Source organism: Eptesicus fuscus, chromosome 2, assembly GCF_027574615.1.
Source record: "Eptesicus fuscus isolate TK198812 chromosome 2, DD_ASM_mEF_20220401, whole genome shotgun sequence".
Lineage (NCBI taxonomy): Eukaryota > Metazoa > Chordata > Mammalia > Chiroptera > Vespertilionidae > Eptesicus > Eptesicus fuscus.
Window position 1 is genome coordinate 113644184 of NC_072474.1, and position 18252 is coordinate 113662435.

Consider the following 18252-nt stretch of genomic DNA (forward strand, 5'->3'; position numbering starts at 1 on the left):
ATGTTTCGTTTCTGGACTCTTATTTAATCTACACACAGCCCCCTCTCCAGATTGCTGAACCCTTCTAGATGCAGAATCAAGACTACCGGCGTTAAATGATGCCCAACATCCGGCAGGTGTGCACACCTACTCTGCAGTTTTGCTGTGGGAACCAGAGGGGATTATATGTGTGAAAATACCAAACATGATTCTAGCAGGAAAATATTTGCTTTCACTCGTGGGTAAAACTCTAAGCCGTCCCTGAAAATGCCTTCTCTCAGAGGTTCTTTTCTGTGCCTAGCCCCAACATGGACTGCGATGTTGCCCATCGCCAAGGGATGGGTAGCGAGGAGATGAGAAGTGCCCGCTCCATCCGAGAGGTGCGTGGTGCTGGAACCGCTGGAGCAGGGTGTCCACGGGCTCTGAAACGCAGCCTCCGTCCTCCCACTCACACCTCCTGCTGGGACCCATGCTCTTGTTCCCTTCGCCTTTATCGATGCTCAACCATTAAGCCACACCAGCCGGGCAAATGCTGTTCTTTTAGGCTCTAAATTTGGGGGTGTTTTGTTCCAGAGCAATAGGTAATGCATTGAGAGAGAGAGATCTGTCCCCAGTGGGTGGCAAGCCCAGCAGAGTCCAGGAGAACCGCGAAGCACCAAGAAGGAGGGGCACGTCGAAGGGCATTATTTGAGCTCCTGAATCCAGCCTCACCAGACTCCCTAGTTAAGCGAGTGAAAAGCTTCATGTAAAAAAATGTTTCAGCCCGCATGAGTTAGAATCTGGTCACCTGCCAGAGAGTGTGCTGACTGATACACATTCACTTGCTGGGTGTGTTCCGTGCCGTTAGGTTTCAGCCGAATTGCACTGGCCTGGTGATTTCTAACATCTTTACACTTAATTCCGCTGTCTGTCAAAATCTCCCAGTTTCAAAGCTTGTCTTATTCACAATTAATTTGCTCATCTAGCAGCGCTCTATTTAGTACCTACTATGTGCAAGAAACTGTGGTAAATGCTGGGGATGCAGCAGTGATAGGACATATCCATGTCCCGGGTCTCCATTTAATTGGAACTGTGTTGAGCCCGCTGGCGTGGCTCTGGCTCGATGGTTGAGCATCCACCAATTCCCGGTCAGGGAACCTGCCTGAGTTGTGGGCTCGACCCCCAGTAGCGGGTGTGAAGAAGCAGCCAATCAATGATTCTCTGTCATCATTGATGTTTCTCTCTCTCTCTCCCTTTCCCTTCCTCTCTAAAATCAATACAAATATTTTTTTTAAAAAGGAAGGGCATTTTCCTGCCCACAGTTCTGTGGGTGAGCAAACTGGGCAGTTCTCTGGGTGCACGCAGTGTTTCTGGATCCACCCCACCCCCACCCCAGCACTTGTGGTCAGGTGGTATTAACTGGAGGCCGGGGGGCCTCAGGAGGCCCCATTCACAGGTCAGGGGCCTCGACTGGGATGGCTAGAGCAGCTAGGCCGGCAGACCCCTCTCTGCGTGGACTCTGCATGAAGTGTTTCGGTTTCAGCGAGGGCCCCGGCCATCACAGAGCAGCGGCGTTCTAAGAGGGTGAGAACAGAACCTGCAAAGTCTCTAGAGGCTGACGCTGGGGACTCACACGGCACCCCTCCCCTGATCAAAGCAAGTCTAGGACCAGCCCAGATTCAGGGGGAAGGGAAATAGATTTCACCTCCTGCTGGGACGCATCCAAAGTCACGTGGCCAGCTTGGGGGGACTGTGGCCGGCCCTGCACACAGCCCACCACCTGCCAAGTGCAGGCATCAACTTCCCAGAGACTGGAAAAGAGGCCCAGCTGCTCATATGCCCCACCCAGAAGTGGTAGGCGGGGCACAGGGCACTGATTGACAACCCTTCCAGAGCCCTCTGGAACCAGGGAGGGAGTCCGGAGCCAACCAGAGAGAACACTGAAGCTGGCCTCAGTGCACGGGAAGGGGATGATGAGTCAAAGACTCCATTGCCTTCAGCACTTTCCAATTCACGAGTCCATTCATTAAGTCGGATTACTGCAGCCAGAGCGTCTCATGAGGGGGAGAGATTGACAACCCCTGGAGGGAGGGCAGGGAGGGACCTCTTTACCTAAAGACCCCGCTCTGATTTGGTTATAAATAGCCCACGAAGGAATCAGGCTCCTCCGAAGACCCTGATAGTGGTGGGTGTTGGGATGCGGGACATCGGATATCGTGGCCGTCTGTGAGGGTGCAGACGCTCTCGACTGACTGGGAAGCTGCCGCTTCTGACCACTGGGCTGCAGCTGGGCACAGAGGGGGACCTGCGCTGACGCTAAAGCAGCAGGTAGGACCCAGCAAACACCAGGGCGCTTCTCAGGAGGGAAATGCCCACGGCCACAGCGTCCTGAGGTGCCCCGAGCTGCCTTACTCCCCGTGCCTGCAGCCTTGGGACACTGGTGCTCCCGTGCACAGACCCCCCCCCCCCCCCCGGACTAAAGTCCCTCCAAAGGGTCAGAGAGGGATGGGGACCAACCTGAATCTCAGCTGCCCGCCCTCCTGTGGACTCAGCAGCCTCTACGACCCCTTCATGTGGGAAAACAGCTGCGTGTGGATAGTGGGAGACGGGCAAGGTTTTCTTGAAAGAGCCGGGCGTGTCTACCACCAGGGCGCTCAGCACGGCGTCTGCCAGGATCCCACGGCCAACAGGAGATAAGGCAGAGCGGGCGCTCCAGCTCAAGTGCACGTCTACTAGAACGGTGAGGGAAGCCCTGGCCTGTGTTGCTCAGTGGTGAGAGCATCAGCCTGCAGACCGAAGGGTCGTGGGTTCGATTCCCAGTCAAGGGCACATACCTGGGTTGCAGGTTCAATTCCCTGGGCCCAGCCAGGGAGGCAACCAATCAATGTGTCTCCCTCCGGTTGATGTTTCTCCTCCTTCCTCCTTTCCTTCCACTCTCTAGAAATCAATGGAAAAAAATGTCCTGGGGTGAGGATTTAAAAACAGAAAAGGGAAGGTGAGGGAAAGGAACGCTGTCGTGTATAGAGTTTTTAATTGCCATGTCTTCTGGCTAAAAATACTTTGGGATGGTGGGAGGAGGCCGAGAGGGCGGCCTGAGGGAGGAGGCACGCAGTGCAGGTGAGAGCTGGTGGGAATCCGGCTCTCCGAGCTGGGTGTCAGGGCAAGGAGCCTCTCTCCCCAGACCTGTGCGAGTTAAAGGAGCCAGCCAGCCGGCCGCAGCCTCTGAGGGATGTATTTCGACTTCTCTCTGGGGTCTCGTGTTTGTTATGGTCTGCTTTATGGCACTAGACTCTCAACTGCTCTGGCCAAGGAAGCTTGGGAAGAGGGCTACAAGGACAGAGAAGCAACGCGGCAGCCAACCCAGCCGGGCCAGGCGTCCCGGTCACACCACGGGACAGCCTGCGGCACCGTTAGAAGCGGCAGAGACAGGAGCCAGCCAGCAGATGCCGGCTCAGCCCCGTGATGACCTGGCCTCTCGGGATTATCCCTCCAGCCCAAGATCCTCAACTTCATCACATCTCTTGCCGTATAAGGGAATGTGCCCCCCTTTTGCCATAGAAGGTACCATTCGCAGGCCCTGGGAACTGGGATGTGAACATCTTTGGGGCCCAGGACTCAGCCTGCGCGGTAACCAAGGCTATGTCAGCAGCCGCCCCTCTGCACCGCCAGGCTTCTTGTGCTCTCAGTCCTCAAACGCAGCCGCCTCCCCATCACGTGCCCCATCACGAGGTCAATCTGGCCAGAGGGACAGTCTCCCATCGTCCTAGTTCTTACTCTTCTGTTCCGTCCTCTGCGTGCCCTGCTCGGGGTATCTGCCTGAAGAGGAATCCGAATGCTGTGCTCGTTCCTGCTGCCTGACCCTCAGGGGCTCTGTTGGGGGAGGTGAGAAAGGCGCCAGGTGTTAGACCGGTGGGGTCAGACTGGCCCTGGGTTCAGCAAGCGCGGTACTTGAGTTCTGGCTGGGGAAGAATTCAGAGCCAAGACTCAAACACTTGTTTAGAAAGCCGCAGAGGTGGAGACGTAATGTGTAGAAGAAATGGACACAGAAAACAAGTTGTAGAGGGAGGGGACGGGCCCTTGGAGCTTAGAAGTGAGGAAGGTGAAATTGAGGCCTGGGGTGGGGGAGGGAGAGGGGGGAAGGAAGGCACAGGCCAGGGGAACTCCCAGGAGGGAGAGCACGCTGGGTCCTCATCCTGAGGGTTTAAGGGCAGAGAGTGTAGGGGAGGGAGGTCCCCAGGGAAGTTCTCAATAGAATATTCAGCAGTTTTCCAGGTGGGTCCTTCAGGGTCAGGGTCTCCACTGGTTGGCGCCAGGGCAGGGGGCCATTATCTAATGCAGCCGGTCCTGAGGTCAGCCGTGGAGTTAATTGTCTGGTTTTGCTTCTTCTCTGGGCCTGGAGCTGAAACACAACAGAGGCCTAGATGTTATCCTAGGGAGGAAAGGTCAGGGGTCTAAACCCCATCACCAGCGATATGCCAGGGAGGAAAGGCCAACCTGGGGACGAGGTCCCACCCTACAACTGTCTGTCTGTTGCTAGGCACCCGGGGCTTTCCGCCCTGGTGACCTTCTGGACCTGGCCCATCGTCCTCGCTCTGCTCCTGTCTGTCTAGCTGCCTCCCACAGCTCCCCGGTCCCGACCTCTTGGGCTGGCAGGGAGCCCACATGACTCAGCTCCCCCTGCCTCCCTGGGCTGGCTTCCTTCCGGCACCGCACACTCCAGCCAGACTGACCTCCTCGCTCTCTCTGCTGCCTCCAGACAACCAAACCCAGAGGCACGTGGGGGCAGAGTTTCAGAACCAGGGGAAAACCATCTGCCTCGGGTCTAGAGACAAAGCTGGTCAACGCCCCAGACTTCCTGTGGGGTGGCCGAGGAGCCCACAGATGACACACCTTCCAGCGAGGCATCTGGTCAACCCCACTCATGTCATTCCTTTGCATTGGTGCCTCCAGGTGAACCAGGGCCCCTGCGTTCACGAGGATCACAGGCCTAGCACAGCCGTGGGCGTGGGAATGGGTCTGGGGAGCAGCGACAGATGGCGATGGCAGGGTCAGAAAAGCGCTCTTACTAACCTCAGAGGGTTGTGACCAGGGCTGCTCAAGAACAGATGGGATGGATGTGCCCGGATGGGATATATGAGGGTCCCCCTGGGCCCCAGGACTCAGGCCTAAGGGAGGGAAAGGGGAGCAGAGTTGGCCACCCCCAAATATGCCTCTTTGGGAAATCAATTCTTTCAAGCGGTTATTTTTAAGGGCCAGGAGGCTCAGGAAGAACCTTTGGCCTCCCCCTAACTGCCTGAAAGAATGTGGATGGAAGGCCGGCCGGCTGATCTCACCTGAACTAGGTGTGGCAGGCCCGGGGAGGGGAGGGGGGCGGGGGGAGCCTCAACAGGCCCATTTGATCAAAGTCCTCTCTGGAGCCCATTGTCTCCACGAGGCCCAGCGAACAGTTTTTACTAAACATTAACCCTCTTCATCTCCCTGTAAACTGCCTTACTTCCTTCTCCTCAGTCCACAGTGACATAGAGACCTCCTTCTGCCTTGGGGACAGCCACTGTCTTTGTAATTCGTCATGTTCATGAGAGTTCCCTGTGCATAGGTATTATATTCTATTTTTTTCCGGTTAATCCACTGTATGTTATTTTAATTACTCGACCAGCCATTAGAACCAAGAGAAGGGGGCTTCCCCCTCCCACACAGGAGCATGAGCCACGACAGGCAGGTGTTTGGTACGGAGACTGGGCTCTGGGGTACGGAGTGTGGCCTGATGGGATATATGAGGGTCCCCCTGGGCCCTCAGGACTCCGATCTGCCACACTCGCTGTGTGGCCTTGGGCAAGTCGCTGAACCTCTCCAATCCTCAATCTTGTCATTTGCAACGCGGTCCTATTCATTGCACTTGCCTCCTGGGTTTGTGGTGAGCATCGCATGAATTAATGTTTATAGACTGTTTCGCACGCAGCCTGTGCGTGTAGCCATTGAGCAGTGCGGACCCAATAAAGCACTGCTCTCATGACCTTCAGGGCGCTCCCTCGTGGCCCTGGTCCTTTGGGGATGGAGAGCATGAACATGGCCTGCCCTTGTGCAGGGAAACTGAAGGCGGGGCGGGGGACCTGTGCCAGGCCCCGGCAGTCAGCGCCTCCTTCAACATCCCTGGTGGCAACCCTTTCCTGCTGTCTTTCGGATCCGGAAGTGAGGCTTCCGGCCCTCCTCCTGGCATGCGAAGGTGTTTTCCTGAGGGTCCCTGAGCCCAACCACCAGAGGAATGCTTCCCAGCTCTCAGGGAGAACAGTGCTGGCACACACTGCGCCCAGGACAACTCACGTGAAGCAAACAACGGTGCGGGAGCTCTTAGGGGACCGAAAGTGGTTCAAGTAGAGGGGACATTGGAGCTGGAGGGGCGAGATTGAGCCCGGAACCCCCAAAGAGGAAGGCCTGGGACGTCCGAGGTTGTTCTCCCTGAGGTTTTCGCTTTTGCCTGCATGTGGTTGAGAAGCAGGTCCCCTCGCTGCTCTGCACAGCCGGGACACCGAGAGCAGCCATGTCCCTGTGCCACTCTGAGGACTGACTGGGTTGACACCCCGAAACCTTTGGCACAGTGCCCAGCACCAACTAAGCGGCCAATGTTGGCCGTCATCTTTGGTGCCGGGGGCCCAGGTCCAGACCTCTGCTCTGTCCTCCCCTCATACACCCGCCTGGATGGCCCCCATGCAGCTGCCACACGAGTCTGAAGCTGAGTCTAAAAGCATCATCCCAGGGGGTGGGGTGGGAACTGGGTGGAGGGGCGCTATGGGGGGAAAAAAGAGGAACAACTGTAATAATCTGAATAATAAAGATTTATTTAAAAAATAAAATAAATAATAAAAGCATCATCTCACCTTCCACCACCACCAGGCTCCTCCTCCAGCACCACTGAGGGCTCCACAGAATACGCTGCCGATGGGTCTTTAATTCCGGGCTCCTGGCACGGGGCACAGGACAGGAGGGCAGGACGTCTCTGGGACTCGTGGGTTTGGTTTGGTTTTGCAATTTATTTGCACATCACATTCTTACCATGTGGGATAGTGTCAAGCCAGACCTCACCACTTCTTAGCTGTGTGACCTGAAGCAAGCAGCATGACCTCTCTGAACCTCTCTGTAGAGCATCTTCAGCTGTACAATGGGAATGAGCACACCTATGCACAGGGCTGTGTCTCAGTCTGCTCAGGCTGTTATAACAAAACTAGAGGCCCATTGCATGAAGATTCGTGCAATAGGCCTTCCTTCCCCTGGCTGCCGGCACTGGTTTTCCTCCGGCACCCAGGACCCAGGCCTTCGCTCCGGCCGCAGCAGAGAAGCCAAGCCTCTTCAGTCTTCAGTCGTCTTCAGTCTTCAGTCTTCGCTTGGGCTGGAGCCTTCAGTCTTGGCTCTGCGTCTGTGTATGCAAATTAACCTGCCATCTTTGATGGGTTGATTTGCATACTCACTCCTGATTGGCTGGGGGTGCTGCAGAGGTACAGTCAATTTACATATTTCTCTTTTATTAGTGTAGATAATGCAGACTAAGTGGCTTGTAAGCAACAGAACTTCATCCCTCACAGCGTGGAGGCTGGGAGCTCCAGGGTCAAGGTGCTGGTGATTCAGTGTTTGGCGAGAGCTCGTTTCCAAGACAGCTCTGTGTTTGCTGTAGCTGCAACCTCACGTGGCAGAGGGGATGGGAACTCCCTCCGATCTCTTTTATAAGAGCACCAATCCCAACCATGGGGACTCTGACCTCCTGCCCTAAGCACCTCCCAAAGGCCCCACCTTCTAATACCATCACTTTGGGGGTTAGGATGCCAATGTATAAAATGGAGGGGGACACAAGCATTTAGACCACAGCAAGCTGCCACAAAGGATTGTGGGAAGGAAGAGACTTTCCTCTACCTGCTGAGGTTCTTTCAGCTGCTCTAATGAGACAGGTTAGCAAGAGAAAAGTAACCAAATGTAACTACATGTGTCTGTATGGGAACCCCACGTACCTGACAGGCTCAGAGACAGAAAGGGGAAATGAGGTGTCTATGACATTCTGAGCTAAGGATGATGTAAGGCACCTTAGGGCTTCTGAGGGGAGGATGTTAACGATAAGAAGAACAGATGTTCAGTAATTTGTAGTTTGCCCTACCATAGAGATAGTTCAAAAGGTTATCTCTGACCATCTCTTATTATGGGCAAGGCCCTAATTCAAATTATCCTAGGTACTTAGAGACAGGGCAGAAGTTTCCCTTGAGGCCACAGGGTTTAGGTTACCTTTAGCTCAAAATAATCCACATGCCACAGAGGTACTCCTTGGGGTGACCTGTTCTGACCCCCACAGGATCCATGAGATAATGGCCCTGTGATGTAGGCATGATGGTTTTCATTATTAGAGGTGAGGAACCAAACTCAGGAGATGTTGAATCATTTACTTAAAATCACACAACGGGGCCCTGGCCAGTATGGCTCAGTTGGTTGGGCATCATCCCATGTACCAAGGGGTCGCCAGTTTGATTCCCATCAGGGCACATAACCCAGTAGGGGACATGCAGGAGGCAGCCGATGGATGTTTCCCTCTTACTTCGATGTTTTGCTCTCTCTCTCCCTTCCTCCCTCTCTAAAAATCCATTTTAAAAAATCTTTTAAAAACATAAATAAATAAATAAAAATGAAAAAAATTACACAACTGGTCTCAAACCCAAAATCCTGCTTCCTTGCCCGACACTCCTTTTTTGTTGCCCGAAACGTCCCAATCATTTCACCAGAAGTTGCTTCGATTCTGGATTGTAGTTGAACAGCCTCTCTCGCCGCAGGAGTTTGCCGTGATGAAGACCCAGTGCCTGAGTTTGTTTTCAGTTCATTTTTGAAATCTCCTTTTCCCCCTTCACTCTTCTTTGAAAATGGCTTCCTGCCACTTGGCACAGAAAACAAGACAAAACTGCTCTCTTTCGTGGACTACCAAAAGCAGACACAGACCAGGCCTTTGAAATGCCGGTTTGTCCTCCCAGGAGCTCACAGCTGTCCGTTGTAAATTGCCATTCTCCACACTTCTTTCCATCAGGATTAATCAAGTCCTGAGCATCTGAGCGTCTCTATTTAATCCAAAAGCAAGTGAACGATGTTCCATCTTCACGGGAGGCGTGGTGGGGAAAGCATAATGTCACCAATGTCATTTACACGGGAGGAGTGACTGGGGAGGAACGTTTTTGGGCTGGTGGTCTCCTTTGGAAACGGATGTCCAAGGACAGGGAGCACCCTTCTCTCTGACCCCCAATTCGAAGGCACACAGCACGTTCCTCCCTTGTCTTCTGAGCGAGGCATCTATGACTCAGGAACAAATCAGCGCAACACGTAGCCGCGGAAACAGCGGGAGTTTATGATCTCCCCGCTCCCGTGGGCCGGGAGCCCAGGCCGTGCTGCGCTGGGTGTTCTGGTTCAGGCAGGGTCTCTCCCAGGCGGCCGTCAGGGTGCCAGCCGGGCTACAGGTTCAGCCGAGGCTTCCCCTCCAAGTTCACCCTCGTGGCTAGGGCAGTCTCGGGTCCTGGGTGCCTGTTGGCCAGAGGCCTCCCTTCGTTTCTGGCCACCGGCCCTCCCCACAGGACAGCTCACAGCATTGCAGCCGGCTTCCATCCAAACAAGAAAGAGAAAGGGAGCCTTGCCGGTGTGGCTCAGTGGTTGAGCGTCCCTCCTGGTCAGAGCACATGCCCGGGTTCGCAGGCTCAATCCCCAGTAGGGGGCGTGCAGGAGGCAGCCGATCCATGGTGTTTCTCATAGATGTTCCTCTCTCTATACCCCTCTCCTTTCTTCTCTCTCTAAAAGTCAATAAAAACTTATTAAAAAAAAAAAAAAAAAAAAGAGGAGAAAGAGCCAGAAATAGCGGGTGGGATGGAAAGAACAGTCCTTTCAGAACCTAAACTCAGAGGTGGCATCCATCCATCACGTTGGCCATATTCTGTTCATGAGACACAAACCATGAGGCTCAGCCACACTCAAGTGGAGGCAATTACTCAGGGAGAAGACCAAAGGCAGCGGTCACTGGAGGCCCTCGCAGAGGCTGCCTCCGGTCTGTCCTCCACACACAACCAGCCACGACCCTCCTACAAGCAAAAAGCACGTGTCCCCTCCCTACACGCCTCCTCTCACTTTGGTACCAGCTCTGTGCCCACTTGTGAGTGGGGTCACTCATGCTCCTGTGAGTTCTTCTCACATTGGCCTAGAGCTCCAGGGCTTCCATCTGGCCTCAGGAACATCCTCCTTTAGGCCCTGGCCGGGTAGCTCAGTTGGTTAGAGCATCATCCCGATAGGCCAAGGTTGTGGGTTCAATCCCCAGGTCAGGGCACATACAAGAAGCAAACAAAGAATGCATAAGTAAGTGGAACAACAAATCCACATCTCTCTCTCTCTCTCTCTCTCTCTCCTCTCTCTCTCCCTCTCAAATAAATAAATTTAACAAAAAGAAGAACAGGACATTCTCCTCTGACCCCTCCCTGCTCCCAACCGTTTATCTCCTTATCAAGCTTGGCATCTCTTCCTGCTCCAGGTGTGGCCGAGTCTGGGCTGCTGTTGATTCATTCTCTCCCTCGCCTAGATCTTGGCCCCTGAGCTCCAGGCCCTGAGCTACCCGGACACAGAGCGGGCCTGCCCTTGCTCTCGGGCCTTAGAGACCCGATCACACAGCTGACGGTTTCCGAATTCTCACTGCGTGCATAGCCTCACACGTGCCACGTGTCATGTCACTTATCCCTGCCAATGAACTACAAGTTTCTACCCCCATTTTAATATGGGAGGGGAAAAACACACCTTGGCAGGTAACTGAATTCCTTTAACTTCCTGGTCTCGTGAACTAAGAAATGAAGGAAGTAAAGATTGAAGCCAGGGGTCATTCTTTCAAAATATGCCCATAAAGGATCAGAATGAACCCATGGGACTTAATATGTGTATACAGCGAGGCACAGAAATAGACGCGGGTGCTTATGGGTCCAAGCAGATGCACATAGGAGTGTATCTGGTTCCCAGCTCTGTCCTCTGAGGGGGCCTAGCAGCTATGTCACCCCAGGACAATGGCTCCCCAGTGCCCAGGGTTAGATTCCTACGTACCTCCCTCTGCTGAGAACAATCGGTGTGTGGGAGACATGGCCGATTCCAGGGCTCAGGCAGGGGATACACAAGGTGTCTTGTACCAAGAAATAGCAAACGGCTCGGAGAACAATGAAGGACACAGGAGCTGACTGCTAAGGCCCTCCCACTGGCCAAACCTGGGGCCATAAAGACATCATGATAAACATGGAGAGTGAAGGGTTACAACCTGCTGAAAAAGTCAGGCATCCCAGAATCTACACTGCTGCTGAAAACAAAAGAGCAAGAGAGAAATGCCTTGCCTTACAGTAGAAGACCCACAATAAAAAGATGGTGGAATTTTTCAAGAACGCCATTTGGCAACCACAATCATCATTGCCTCGGGGGAGGGTCCTTCATCGATGTTTAAACCAACGGGAGGAAGTTGGAAGATGAAGAGGGTATTCCCACAGCCTCCAAGTACCTCTCCAAAGGATGCGTACGCATTGCACAGGGTACACGGAGCTTTCTGGGGGGCGAAGGTTGCTCATGGAAGATCCATTGGCGGCACGCACCCCCTGGCACGATGCTCTGGGAGGAACTCGGCATCGCTTCCGTGGTGTCCCCGCCCAAGGCTCAGACTCTCGTCAGGAGGAAACAGCAGGGACATTCTCCCAAGTGCCTGGCTGGGTGTTCCTCATGAAAGTCAATGTCACGAGAGACGGGCAGGAGCTGTTTCGGAATAAAGACGGTCTAAAGAGATGTAACAGCTCAGTGCAACAGGGTCTCAGGTTTTTCTCTAAAGGACATCATCATGAACTCTGAATAAGGTCTGCAGATTCGATAAGAAAATTCCTGCCCAGCCAGCATGGCTCCGTGGTTGAGCATTGACCTATGAACCAGTAGGTCATGGGTTCAATTCCCGGTCAGAGCACATGCCTGGGTTGTGGGCTTGATCATCTCCTGTGGGGAGTGTGCAAGAGGCAGCCAATCAGTGATTCTCTCTCATCATTCATGTTTCTATCTCTCTCTCCCTTCCTCTCTGAAATCAATAAAAATATATTTTAAAAAGAAAGAAAACTCCTTGCTTGTAGAAAAAAATGCTCTGAAGTATGAAATATTTGAGAGTAAATGGACATTGTGTCTTAAGTGGAGAGAGAAAAAGAGAGAGGAACAAAGCAAGTAGCATACTAAAATGTTAATGTTTGGGGGACTTGAATCAAGGGCATTTAGAAATTCCTTTGTAATATTTTGCAACTTTTCTATAAGTCTGATAGTATATCAGAACTAGAGGCCCAATGCACAAAGATTTGTGCAAGAATAGGCCTTCCTTCCCCTGGCTCCCGGCACCGGCTTCCCTCCGGCACCCAGGACCCGGGCCTTCACTCTGGCCGCCGTCTTCCGCCTTCACTCGGGCCCTCCTGTAACTCCCTCCACCACCCCCCAGCACCCCCTCATGAGCAGGTGTCCCGCCCTGCCCCGGCTGCTCCGCACCTGCCGACATGCGCACTGCCCAGAGGCCTGGCCCCCTCTGTTGCATCAATTTGCATATTCCCTCATTATTGGCTGTAGGCGCCGCCATCTTTATTGTGGAGTGGTGGTCAATTTGCATATTCCGTCTTTATTAGATAGGATAATTTTTCAATAAACAGAAAATGTAAAACATCTGTGAATTCCTGGACACCCCTCCCATCAAGAAGCGGGGTCTGATGTCCCCCCTTGACCAATGTCTGGCCTCAGGGACTCACGTCTGTGGTTCGCAGAGGCCAGTCATAGAGGAGACACAGGGCCCACCTGGCTCTCCTGGCCCCGGGTGCACACCTGTGAGCTGTGAGCCCTTATAAGGAGCCCACCTGCCCCGAAGCCCCCACACAGGAGAGGCCTCAGGGAGGGAGGCCTCTGGGAGGCAGGAATGGCTGAGGGGCCCTGGCTGTTCCCTAGGACAAAGCGTCATTTTTTCAGTTGCCACTTCGTGTCTCGCCAACTAAGCCATGGACCTTCCCCAAGTGGGGACGAGTCGTTCCTGCCATCACACGGAGCCCGGAATAGGGTGAGGAGAGTGAGTCTCGAGTTTAAGGAAGTGCTCCCGGCTCACCTGCTCACATGTCCCTTCTGTGCCCCGTGAGCTGGACAGGGTGCAGGAAAGAAAGCCACCCCAAGTTCAGGGGGAGTCTCTCTGGCTGATAAGCCTCTGGGCCCCGCCCCGGGTCACCTGTCACTTCTTTTGTGTATGTGTGTGTGTCCATTTTTTTAATAATATATTTTTATTGATTTCAGAGAAGAAGTGAGAGGGAAAGAGAGAGAGAAACATCAATGATGAGAGAGAATCATTGATCGGCTGCCTCCTGCATGCCCCCTACTGGGGATCAAGCCCGCAACCCGGCATGTGCCTTTGACCTGAATCGAACCCAGGACCCTTCAGTCCACAGGCCGGCGCTCTATCCACTGAGCTAAACCGACTAGGGCCTGTCTCTCCTCTTCAATGGGCAGACTGGAAGGGCCTCGAGGTGTTTGTGAGCCCTGGGGGAAGACTGCACACACTCTGCTGGGTATAAAAGAGCATTTATGTGTATTGTGTGATGATAACACTTCCTGTGTGGCTTGCAGCCCTGCAGGCCTCTGATCAGCCCCAACTGTGGGGACCACCTCCCATGGGCAACACCACTCTGGGACTCGCTGTGTAAACACCTGACGGGTTTGTGTGTGTGTGTGAGTGAGTGTGAGAGAGAGAGAGAGAGAGAGAGAGAGACACCGAGGTCAAGAGGCTGACATTTAGAGAGCACCTACTCCGTGTCAGGCACCCACCCCTGTTCTAGGCTGAGAGGAAGCAGAGCTGAGACGGGTCTCGGCTGTCACGGCCCTTAGCTTCCAGGACAGTGTAGCTCTACCCAAGCTAGGAACCCCAAAGGCCCCGTCAAATGTGTCAGACCATAGAGTTCTTATAAAAAGGGGAAGAGAGAAGGAAAAAGAAGAGAACAACACAACAATAACCTCAGTGTCTCACACATCCAGTTTTAATCCTCCCCCAAATCTTTGGGGTTGATGAGCCCATTTCTCAGATAAAGAAACTGAAGCTAGGAGAGGTGCCCAGATCCAAACAACCACTAAACGGGGGGGAGCTGGAATTTGAACTTGGGGCTGTGGAGTTTCTTGTTGTTTCTTTTCATTGGATTTATTGGGGTGACACTGGTTAACAAAATTACACAGGTCTCAGGGGCACAATTCCACAACACATCATCTCTACACTATTGTGTGTTCACCACCCCCAGTCAAGTCTCCAGCTGTCACCATTTATCCCCCAAACCCTCCTCCACCTGCCCCCACTGCCCTCCCCCGGCAATCACCATGCTTATTGTCCATGCCCATAGGTTTTTCCTTTTTCCTATTTTGCTCAATCCCTCCACTCTCCCACTCAGCACCCCGCTCCCCAACGGCAGCTGTCTGCCTGCTCTCGATCTATGAGTCTGTCTCTGTTTTGCTTGTTAGTTCCGTTTGTTCATTAGATGCCACATATGAGTGAGATCATACAGTACCTGCCTTTCTCTGGCTGGCTTATTTCACTCAGCAGAGTGCTCTCCAGGACTCTCCATGCTGGTGCAAATGGTCAGATTTCCTTCTGCTTTATGGCCGAGTAGTATTTCGTTGTGTAAATGTGCCACCACTTTTTTATCCACTCCTGTGATGGGCACTTGGGCTGATTTGAAATCTTGGCTATTATGAGTAGCACAGCTACCAACATAGGGGTGCATATATTCTTTCAAATTAGTGTCTGGGGTTTCTTCAGATAAATTCCCAAAAGCGGAATCGCTGGGTCATGAGGCAGTTCCATTTTTAATTTTTGAAGCACCTCCACGCTGCTTTCCACAGTGGCTGCACCAGTCTGCATCCCCACCCATGGTGCACGAGGCTCCCCTTCCCCACACCCTCACCAACACGTGCTGTTTGCTGATTCGTTGACGGTAGCCATTCTGACAGGTTGAGGGGATGTCTCATTGTGGTTTAATTGGGGGACTGTTTCCAAGCCTGGGCAGTGCGCTCTGTAGACAGGCAGCTGGGACCTGGACTCCACCAGCCTGGGTCAAGCCCTCTCAGGGCCGAATAGTCCTGGGCCGGGGGGGAGAGGGGGGGCATCCTGTGCACAGTAGGGGGTTTGGCAGCATCCCTGGCCACGACCCACTAGACGGCCGGAGCACCCCACACGCAGTTGCAACAACCCAAAATGACCAAATGGCCCCCGGAGGACAAAGTCACCCCAATTGAGAACCACTGGCCCAGGTGCACACCCTGGTCCCACCACTTCCTAGTGACAGGACATTGGACAACCAACTACCCTCTCTGGACCTCAGGGTCCGCATCTGTAAAATGGGAAAATGCTAGCACGTGGGGCTAATGAGGATCCACCACGGACGGGCTCAGGACGCGGCCCTTTGCCCCACTGCCGCCTGCTGCTCGCCCTCCAACGCAGGTGCGCCGGCAAGGTGGCTATGGGAACGCCGCAGGTAACCAGCTCCTAACACGGGAAGGAGGACTGTTCTGGTCCAGGTGTAGTGCAGTGTCTGACGGGGGATGCCCTGCGGCCCCTCTCACCACTGCCGGGCGGTGTAGACTCCACGGCCGGGCTGCCAGGTTCATGCCCGGCTCTGCCGCTCCTAAGCTGTGGTCCTGGGCTGGTGAGTTAGCCTCCTCATGCCTCCATCGCCTCATCTGTGAGCGGGGAATAAAGTGCCTGCCCCCGGGCTGAGCATCAGCTGTACGAGCTGGTGAAGACAGGGCCTGCGTTATAGCACCTCACAGCTCCGACCTGCCAGGCCCTCAGCCACAGGAGCGGCCTTTCTCTCCTCCCAGGGGCCAGGCACCGTCCCATTCCCAGGCCCGAGCTGGAGCCAGCCCCTCTGTCTGGCGCACTCTTCCTCCTGGCATGAGAGTTGCTCCAACCCCGACGGCTTCATCTGGGTCTCTCTCCACCAGCCTCCTCCAAGAAGCCCTCCTGGACCACCCCGGGTGACACAGCTTCGCCACTGCTCTCGCTGCTTCCTGTGGCGTCACATCGATCATGGCCGCCTGGCGGGACATTTCCATCTGCACAGGGCCACGCACTGCCGTCAGCCTGGCCCAGTCCGGCCCATCTGCGTGTCTCTCCCCCTACAAAGCAGCTCAGGACACCGAGCACCGGGTGGGTGACTGGATCCCTAGAACAGTGCCCACCACACGGTCGTGTGAACAGTCGAACTGACTGGTATTTTTCAGAAGGGGCTTCCAAAATCCTCACATAACCCATACTTCCCGACACAGAAACGATGTGAACGGGGGTCTAGAACAATGTTTGCCACAAAAGCTTTGGCTTCTAACAGCCTGTCTAAAACAGCTGCATTTTCGAGACGTCCAGATCAAGCGGAGTTTCTCAAACTGGGTTCCCTGACACTGGTCTCCGGAGAGCCAGGAATAAGGAATTCCCCTTTTAATAGGGGTTCACCAGGGCAGAGAGTGGGAAACAATGCAGGGGCTTCTCGCTGCGCAGGGAACGCTCCAGGCCGCCCCGGGAGGAAACGGACACTGAGCCTTGTTCCCCCTGGACTCCATCCACTCACATCGGCACCGCGGAGGGCAATGGACAAACGCAGCGGGAACCTGAGGCCAGGGAGCTGCGTCCACTCGTTCAAGGTCACGCAGCCACTTCCTGAACCACAGAGCAGGCACCTTGCTCCGTCCCAGTGCTTCCCTGGGGGCCCAGTTCGCTCTCGGTTCACAGGAGGTCAGAAACGGAACTCAGACTCCAACATCGATTTGACTAAATCATATAGGAAAATGAAATGTTCCAAATCACATATGAAAATGAGTGTTCCAAATAGGGTTTGCTTTCCATTTCGCCGTTCCCGAACAGTCACTTGTTCATTCAGCAAACGACCGGTTACGCATCCCGTGCCGGGCACTGCACATCTTACAGTGAACGAGACCTGGCTGGCCAGTGGACTCGAACAATGGTGATCCCTAACAGGGGCCAAGTGGAACGATTGGGTCTTGATAAACCTGCTTCAAAGGGGAGGCCGGCTGCACGGAATTGCATATCCACATTTCCTTCGCTTGCGCCAGCAGCGCTCAGACTTAGCTCCGACGGCGGCGCGCTGATCTTGACCGGGATGATTCTGGAACATGACGCCCTCCCTTCCTGTGCAGACTGCAGTGGGAGGAAGGGAAATGACTGGACCTCATTGGGCATTTTGGGGAGCCCCTCAATGCACAGGTTTTTCAAGTTCATTCAAATGTCATCTCTCGCTCCTACGTTTTAGTTAAAGTGCATTCCCTCATTGCTTGTTTGTCTGCAAATGAAAATCCCTGGTTCAAACTGGGATTTGCTTTTCAAAGCAGGTCAGCATGTCAAAGTCCCTCAGGACGCACGGTTGGTCAAAAGCCACGTGCCTTTCGACCCTCCAGCCGAGGCTGAGCCAGATCTCGCCGCCATGCCACGTGAGCGCCTCCCTGAACTGATAGGACCCGTCTAGGAATCAGAGAGTTGTCTTGTGTGACGTTCTTTTAAAACGAGGATTCCAAATCAGATCAAAAGAATCTCAGGCTTGGGGTGCTCGTGTTTGATGCCGTGGCATTGAAGCTAGCTCTCAGCACAGACTCCAGATGTCTGTGTCTAATAAAAATAATTCTGAGGCATCGGAAGCTCTTGAAGATCCCCTGGCCCAGTGGTCGGCAAACTCATTAGTCAACAGAGCCAAATATCAACAGTACAACGACTGAAATTTCTTTTGAGAGCCAAATGTTTTAAACTTACACTATATAGGTAGGTACATTGTGATTAACTTCATTAGGGTACTCCTAAGCTGGCCTTTGCTAAAAACTCAAGGGGCCAAAGAGCCGCATGTGGCTCGCAAGCCGCGGTTTGCCGACCACTGCCCTGGCCCATGCGCTGGCCAGGTGCTCGGTGGTGGAGCATCAGCCTGCACACCAAAGGGTCGAGGGGTCCATTCCCGGTCAAGGGCACGTACCTGGGTTGCAGGTTTGTTCCCCGACCCCAGCCAGAGAGTGTGCACAACCAATCGATGTGTCTCTTTCACATCAATGTTTCTCTCTCTCCCCCCCTTCCTCCCACCCTCCTACTTTCTCTAAAAATCAATGGGAAAAAATATCCTCAGGTGGGGATTAACAAGAAACAAACAAACAAACAAAAAGATCCTTCGGCCCTGCGTGCCTCTTTAAGGCCAAGCTGTCTGTAAAGGAAAGAGACGGAACATGTGCTTC